Source organism: Poecilia reticulata, chromosome 20 (assembly GCF_904066995.2).
Source record: "Poecilia reticulata chromosome 20, P_reticulata-male-v2, whole genome shotgun sequence".
In the NCBI taxonomy this organism is placed as follows: Eukaryota; Metazoa; Chordata; class Actinopteri; order Cyprinodontiformes; family Poeciliidae; genus Poecilia; species Poecilia reticulata.
Genome location: NC_088849.1, coordinates 9,622,589 through 9,631,329, shown reverse-complemented (window position 1 = coordinate 9,631,329; position 8,741 = coordinate 9,622,589). Strand labels below are relative to the sequence as shown.

General features: G+C 38.4%; 1 long non-coding RNA gene across 1 annotated transcript; it reads right to left on the bottom strand.

Moving 5' to 3' along the window:
* Positions 1–5,839: 5,839 nt before the first annotated feature.
* Positions 5,840–7,310, bottom strand: LOC145549335 (uncharacterized). Its single transcript, XR_014085264.1, has 2 exons — positions 6,374–7,310; positions 5,840–6,303 (listed from the first exon to the last, which is right to left on the bottom strand). It is a non-coding gene; the product is annotated as an uncharacterized LOC145549335 (long non-coding RNA).
* Positions 7,311–8,741: the final 1,431 nt, after the last annotated feature.

The window sequence follows — 8,741 nt, the reverse complement described above, 5'->3', positions numbered from 1 at the left end:
ATTCTAAACCATGTTGAATTAGATGAGGAATGTTGTAACTATCTCAGGTTTTAAACAGATTGTCTTTTTGTTGGGTTTGCGTGCGTGTGTATCTATCATTAAAGAGGGGGGTTACGGGGGAAGCCTTTGCTGCTGCGTGTGTGTGTGTGTGTGTGTGTGCGTGCGTGCGTGTGTGTGTGTGTGTGTGTGTGTGTGTGTGCTCAAGCATGAGAAACCCACAGGATATGTCAGACAGCAATATTTAAGGTAGCACGACTAGTCAATACTGCCTGAGTTTGTAATTTCCTTCATCCGTTCCGAAAACAGTCACTTGAATTTTAAACTCTATAGATACTTTTCTGTAACACCTGCTAGTGTGATACATTTCAGTAAAAGTTCTTCATCTGTAATTGTATTTCTTAAAGATATGTGGCAAGTAGTAAACAGGCCTACATGAGGCTGCTCAAATTTAACTTTTAGTTTTCTGCAGTGAAAGACAAACTCTAACATCACTGCCTTTCCAGGATTTGTTCTCACATCATTGTGAATTCTACCTTGCTTCAGTCTTTTTCCTGCTGTTGTATCAACACTGATCTTCTCAGTGCTTCATGCTTTCTCCAAAATAGTAAAGGTTGGTTCAAACTTATAGATTTTTTTTTCTTCAACACTTGCTAGTGCGATACATTTCAGTAAAAGTTCCTCATCTGTAAATGTATTTCTTAAGAATATGTGACAGGGACTAAACAGGCCCAGGTGAGGCTACTGCTCATATTTATCTTTCAGTTTTCCCTAAAGTTTAAAGTTTTTACACTGCACCATCACGCTCCAAGAGTTCCTCCAACATTTTATTACCTTTAAAATTATGTACAGCTTTTGTCTCTGACTTATACGCTGTTTGTTTTTTGATACTAATGATCGTTTCCTTCCATCTGTTACCTTACATGTTTATGTGTGTTCACTAACAAAATATAGTACACATGTAGTTGTTAAGGTTTCATTACTAAAATTGTCTTGTTACCTTTAAAAGTATCTACAGCTTTTGATGCTGTCTGTTCACTAATGTCCACCAACAGACAGCAACTGATAAGTAACTGTAACTGATAAGCTTATAAATGATCAATGTGAAGCATCCGTATGTGTTCAAGAAGATCATATCAGTCAGATTTCATAAAATATCATGATACTCAAAGGAATCAAAATTATAGTTCACAGAAAGGTAATGTATCCTTTTTAGGGAGCTTCGACTGTATGAAAGGAATGATTGAAATATACTATGAAAATATTCTATTTGCAGAATCCTGATAATAAAACTTCAATTGTGAACTGAATAATTAGATTGCAATTAGACACAAAAGAATCAACTGTTAATTAGCAATCATACTATGGAAATGACTAGCAAGAGCTGAACAAACAAGAAACTTGACTACCTCAAGAGATTTCACTCGTAATGAACCGTCTGACTTTCTTTAGCCGACTAAATTTAATCTTACCAAATTTTTGCCGCAGAGCAAACAGGTACTGAGTTTGAAGCGGGTCAGATGCCTCCAGCCGTCTGCTAAAGCTTGACCCTGGCCTTCCTCACTGTAAAATAAAACATTCTGCTTAATAAAGAGTTCAAGTGAACATCACTTAATTCTCAGCTTGTTGTTTGTACTCATCTTAAACAAGCGGCAGAAACCTTTGGATTTAAAAAAAGGAAAAAAAACGATGCTTTACAAATTTATCTATTTAAATAATAGATAAAATAAAAAGTGAACTATTTGAAAGTGGTGAGAATTTTGGGTGGTAAATGTTTAACATACACAGACATTACTCCATTTCTACTCAAGCAAACCAAAAGGTTTTGAACAGTACAACTATGTCATGTAATGACATGTAGTAAATATATTGATGCTGCTGTAAGCAGAAAGTAAAATAAATTTTGCATTGAATAATATTTTGGATGAGTTTTAAGAATAGTTTGCCAAAATCACACAATGTAACTACACTTGTCTTTTACATGTTGCAGTAATTGAATCTTTTGAGACAATTGGTTTGCATAAATTTAAGTAACTACAACCTATTTCCCTGCTCCACATACTTGGCTAGCAATGTTCCAGTTTGCTTCCCAGTCTGAACTTCTGGACAATGTCTTGATTCAGTCAAATCTTCTATCCTGTATCTCCTGTACTCTGATATTCTACAGAATTCATTCTGTGAAAGCTTTGCTTGCTGGTCTTCTTCATGCTTTGAATGCAGTATCTGGTTTCTCTTACTTTAAACCGCCCAACTTGCACCTGATTGGCATGTTAGCCTTTCGATTCCCTCCCAGTGAGGCGGTGCTTCACAAAGCAAACTGTTTGTCAAACTGTTGATCTCCCTCAGAAGACATGGTGCCTGAGTTTTAGACACTAGTAGACAGCTCATCCAGCTTTTCACTAAACGGCAGTCCTAATAGTATATATCTTTAAACTATGAATAAAAACGTACAATTTTATAATTATTCGATCCAGCGGTTATAGAAGTTTGATAATGCAATTCAGCAGTGGTGGAGAAAGTACTCACAAAATTTACTTAAGTAAAAGTACAAATACACAGTCAAAAATGTACTTAAGTAAAAGTCAAACTACCACATTAACATTTTACTTAAGTAAAAGTAAAAAAGTACTGGCTTTTAAAAATACTTAAGTATTAAAAGTAAAAGTACTCGCTGAATGCATTACCTAATCGCTAATATCATTAAGTGTGCCGATCGTATTTAATTTTAATACATCAGAAATGTGCCATTTTAATGAACACTACCACAGATTAAACATGTTCTTATTGTGTTTATTCTCTGTAACAGTTTAGACTTAGATATGTGATTCTATGAATCATAATTTCAGGGATGGAAACATTTTGTCTCCTGTCCTAACATAGCATGAACTTCATTAGTCACATTTATTTAGAAAGAAATCTAACTGAAAGGGGATGTAAAGAAGGTGCGGGCGGGGTGGAGGACATGCAACCAAGGAGCCATGTAGCAGAGTTGTATTCAAGACCACCGAACCCAAGACCAGCGCCCCGCGCTAAATGACACAATAACATCAAGTTTACCTATCAAAATTGGTTTTCAGATTGATCTGAAAGATCCACATTCCATAAAAACACCTAGATATTAAATACTTAGAGCTGAAATATATTTAACCAGTATCAATTAAAACTCACTTCATTCTGTTTTGCTTTCATCGCTGTGCTACAATCCGCAGAGGTCTCCTGCTATTCCTAGAAAAATAACGCCCTGGGCGGTTGCCCATATTGCATATGTCAGAAACCACAACTGAAACATCGCAATTAACGGTAAATAACGTTCAACTATGAACACTGTCCAACGGCGCAACAAGTAACTAAGCAGAATGAGCACTGTGACTGTTTTCATCCTCCCTCCCACTGCGATGTTTGCCACCATGACAGGAGACGAAATCAATCAATGAGCAATGAGCATGCTCTGTGTTCATAGTTCAACTTTTACTTATTCAGCGATTAAATGAATGTCTATATATATATACCCTGTTTTTTGACTTTTTATACTCTGTTTACTGAGAATTTTGTTGAACAGGATATTATGACTAGTGTCTTAGAAAAATGCTTCGCAAGTCAAACTTAACATCACGGTTTCTGACAACAGCTTCTTATTATCGCAAGGGGTGACCTATACCTGCTCAGACACCAGGCTATGGTATGTCCATACCAACGGTCCAGTCTGTTGGGCAAATTGTAACCTTTCTTAAAACAATTCAGTTGATTTATGTAACACTAATTTACAATAGGTAATCTCGAGACAATTTACAAAAAAGTAATTTCCATTCTACTTAACAGTGCAGCAATTAAAATGTATTAAGTCAGTAAAAAAAAAAAAAGTTAAGTTATCTGAGTTAAAAATGCAGATTGTATCATGTCATTGACTTGTTATTGACTTGACTTGTGCCCTGTAATGTCTGATTTGATCTATATTTTCAGGGGAACCCTGTGGAACCAACATGAAGCCGGAGATCTCTCGCTGGAACTGACTTTACCTGACGCATGTCTTGTTGCTCTTGGTGTGAAGGTTTGTGGTGGGAGTTAGAGGGCGAGGTAAGTTTGGGGTACCCTGTACATGTCATCACGTAGGTGTTTTTCTGTTAGAAACATTAGGTAAGTAGGTGGGTGCCACCCATGTAAAGTTTTGGTGGAAACTTTTGTTAGATTAGGTAGGCAGGGTTTTTGTTTTCTATTTCTTTAGCATAGACGGTAGTTAGGCCCTGTTTTGTTTTATTATTTTCTTTGATTTGGCACCACCTAACCGTCCCTTTCTCCCCCACAGTTTGTACAAGCCTTCTGGGATTTTTATCAATAAATCCCTCCTTTTTAAAACATTCACCTGGACTCTGTCAAGTTTTTGTGGTTGTCGGGTTACTTCCCTCCTCCTCAAAAAAGGGGGCCGTAACAGTTACTAATGTCAGAAAAATCTACTGTCATGTCATGAGCTGGAAAAAAAAAATCAACAAGCATGTTTGCAAAAATAGAAGTCGCACCGTATTTTCACTTAAGACTTATAAAATAGTTTCATGATTTTGGTTATGGTTGTAGAATTTAAACTGAGGTAACACTAAACAAAAAATCGTTGGGTAGATAGTGTGAAAAGAGGAGATATTAAAGACATAAATTGCTGAAAATGCATCCATTGCTGAAAATAAATCGAACTCATGTAACAGTGTAATGATTCACCTCTGAAACACTTTGAGTCACCGAGCTTTATGCTTTTCAAACCGTTGCTATTTGGTCAGTTTGATTTCAGAAGAGCCAATGATATTTTTTATTACAGAAACGTAAAATTTACTCATCCTTAAAAGATGACTAGAACGAGACTCACTGCGTACACTGATGGCGATGTGTTCTGCCAAAAGTAAAACATTCAGGATTCCCAAAGCCACACAGAGGCAGAGCATCTCTTTGGAGCTGCTTGAACCTTAAGAAAAATCTGAACCTTAGCAAAATGTAATGCAGCAGATGCTAGATTTATCTGTAACGTTTTTCTTACCTGTGTGATTAGATGCAGTTCGTCTAACGGGTTCCATGTTGACGTAAATTTCCTCCATCGCTTCAGAGTCAGTGCTGCTTTAAACACTGACTATAAAATCCACTGCAGTCGTGGAACTAAGTGAGATATCTGGTGTTCAACATAAAGTAACGTATTTCAGATATAACAGTCAAAGAAATTCATGAGTGCGGTTTCAGTATTATTTTCTTAAATATCTTACACAACATAAGATTCTTGAAGGTTTCAATAGTTCCATAAGTTCATATTTGCTGATTCGGTTTTGTATCAATGAATATTTATTTATCCTTTGTTTTCCTTCAGCTCAGTTAATCCTACTCATAATAAACACATTTCACTTTTCTATCAGTGAAGAAAATAATTAACTTTTACATTCATGCACAACTTTGCTTTCTGTCGTATGGTATCAAAAATTAAAAATAGTTTTAAATCACGGCTAAACGGATGAAAAATACATCTGATGTTGTGATGTTCCTGCTCCTTTTGTACAAACATTTCCTAAAGGGCAATAAATTGTTGGAGCAGATGACTGCAGATAACTGTACAGACCCAACAGTTTTACGGGTCTCATTCTGTCCTGATAACTAGTCATAGTCTTTCTCCCAGTAAATACAGCTATCATCTTTGTATTTCTAAATCCTCTTCTAACCCTATTCCTTGTTTTCTCACTATCTCACTCCAGTAGCAGAAACACTGACATTAAGAAACAACAATCACTGAATTGCAGTGGTGGGAAGTTACTGTATGTGACCAGCAGGTGGAGATATCTCTAAAAAAAAGTAACAAGACACACCAGAACACAGATTTAACAGTGTACAATACTTTATTAAACAATTATCTAAAAGTTCTTTTTAAAACACTTCTTTTAAAATCCAAGGCATCGGGCTCACTACTTGGTCGCCGGAACCAAAGAAAAAGGGAACACACAAGAAGGGACAGACAAGATGAGGTTGTTCCAAGAAAACAAGCAAACCATGCAAATGCAACAAAATAAAGCAAGAAAACAAAAGAACATGCAACACAAAAGAAACACAGCACTCAACAGAAAAAAATGAATACTTCAACAAACGGTAAAAGAAAATACTTCAAATGATGGAACAAGTTGTCATCGTCTCTCCAAGTGCCCTTCTATGGGGGCCAGAGGAGTAATGCCCCGCCCACCAGCCTGCCCAATCCACAACAGGCTCAGCGGAGAGCGGCCAGAACAAACAGTGATAAGACAAAGCAGCAGAGCGTCCAAAGCACTGCAGCTCCCAACACTCAGTTGCCTGAAACAGAAAACCCATTAATGCCAAGTACAAAATAAAATAATCCAGAACTAAATGGCAGGTAGCTTACCCAGGGATGGAGACACAGCCTACACCAGGAGGGAGCAGATCAGCAGGCGAAGACTAGGCAGAAGCCACACACCACCACAACCTCCAGCCGCGGCCGGCAACGCCAGCAGAGCCGCACTGCGGAAACGCACGACAGGTGTAGCACCCAACAAAACCAACCACGATCCCAGCCCGGATAGCAGAAAAATGGCACTTACAACATCAGACGAGCTCATCAAACACCGCCAACATGTAGCCGCCAATTGTGCAGACAGTGGAGGAAACAAGGGCACACACACACCTCGCAGCGACTTACCCAGCTTTAAAGGCATCTGCCCCGCCCACCAATCAGTGGCGCGCCTCTCGCCACACCCGACGCAAAGCGTGGGGGAGGGTGAAACACCGTCCCACCACATGTACTTAAGTACAGTTTTCGTGTATCTGTACTTTACTTAAGTAGATTGAATAATGGGGACTTTCTACTTTTACTCCACTACATTTTACAGTAAGTATCTGTACTTTCTACTTCACTACATTTCTACAAAACTGTCGCGTTACTCATTACATCCAAGTCGCGTTGCTCTTTTCTTCCGTTAAAATGTGAAGTTCAGGGACTTAAGGTGGCGCCGTAAAATCTGAGCAATAACGTGACTTAGTGTCTGTTGTCACCCATCACCTCCACCTTTACTCGCACTCGGAGCTCCAGACATGCGCAGTGGTTTCCTCTGAGCGGGAGGAGATGTTTGTCTATAATATAATAGCGCTGCATAAATTGATATTGCGACATGTAAAATCAGCAGCGCTTCGCTTTCACAGACGGTGGGGACTTCGTCCAACTTTTAGCGTCACTTGGAAGGAAAGCTTAAAGAAAGGTAAGATCTGTGCTAGCAATGCTAGACCTGCGTGAAGCTGACACCCCACCCACGTCAAAAAATCCAGCAAATAGTCTGAATGGTTAGTGCTCCGTTTGTGCAGGTTTGTGCCGTTAAAATTTTCGTTTGTGCAGTTTTGGTTTCTGAGATATTAAACATTATTTTTTAGGTCATCTAGAGTTCACCATCCCCCCATATCTCTCCAAAACAAACCAAAGTGGGCTAGTTCGTTAGTGCTCCGTTTGTGCAGGTTTGTGCCGTTAAAATTTTCGTTTGTGCAGTTTTGGTTTCTGAGATATTAAACATTATTTTTTAGGTCATCTAGAGTTCACCATCCCCCCATATCGCTCCAAAACAAACCAAAGTGGGCTAATTCGTTAGTGCTCCGTTTGTGCAGGTTTGTGCCGTTAAAATTTTCGTTTGTGCAGTTTTCATCTTTGAGATATTAAAAGTTATAATTTTGGCCGATGACGTCACCATCCCCCCATATCGCTCCAAAACAAACCAAAGTGGGCTAATTCGTTAGTGCTCCGTTTGTGCAGGTTTGTGCCGTTAAAATTTTCGTTTGTGCAGCTTTCATCTTTGAGATATTAAAAGTTATAATTTTGGCCGATGACGTCACCATCCCCCCATATGCTCCAAAACAAACCAAAGTGGGCTAGTTCGTTAGTGCTCCGTTTGTGCAGGTTTGTGCCGTTAAAATTTTCGTTTGTGCAGTTTTGGTTTCTGAGATATTAAACATTATAATTTTGGCCGATGACGTCACCGTCACCCTATCATGTTCCAAATCAAATCTAAGTGTGGGCTACTTCTTTTAATTCTTCAGATTCTCAGCTGTTGTACAATGTGTACATTTTGTTTTGAACTTCAATAAAGACTTAGAACAAGAAAAAATGTGTCTCATTTCAAGAAATGTTTTAAGATAGCAATGTTTTTTCACGAACGTAGCGTTCTCTCCACAGTAATTGAATCCTAATAAAGGACATGCAGCCTGACCCTAACGTAATGTGTATAACCTGTTCACCTGTGCTTTGATTTCGGAGGTGGTCTGAAGAATTATATTCACATTGTTGATGTACTGTCTGCTGATTATGCAGCAAACGTGTAAAAAAATTACATGAGCCTATAAAGGCCAATTTGCTTGTTGCTTGAGCAAAGTTTTTGCCGAGTAAAACGGAAATGTGTCATTATTTCAAAGTTCATCCAAGTAATGTACTTAATATTTAGTAAATATATTTTCAATGCAACGACTTTCATTTCATCCAATTTCTTACATTAAATGTGTATGGGCTTCAAGGAGACATGTTTTGCGAACTTTGACATAGTTCTCACACAACTGGGATTGGCTCCACCCACACTGTTGTGAGCCTCCTCCTGCCCCGCCCCCCCCCCCCCCCCCCCCCTCCGATCTTGTTTTGCAGAGCAAGTGTAATTTCAACCTCTCGTTAATATTCTAGCGGTCTCAAATCGTTTTGAATAAGTCATTTTTGGAATTTTTTCAACCCCGATTTTGATTTT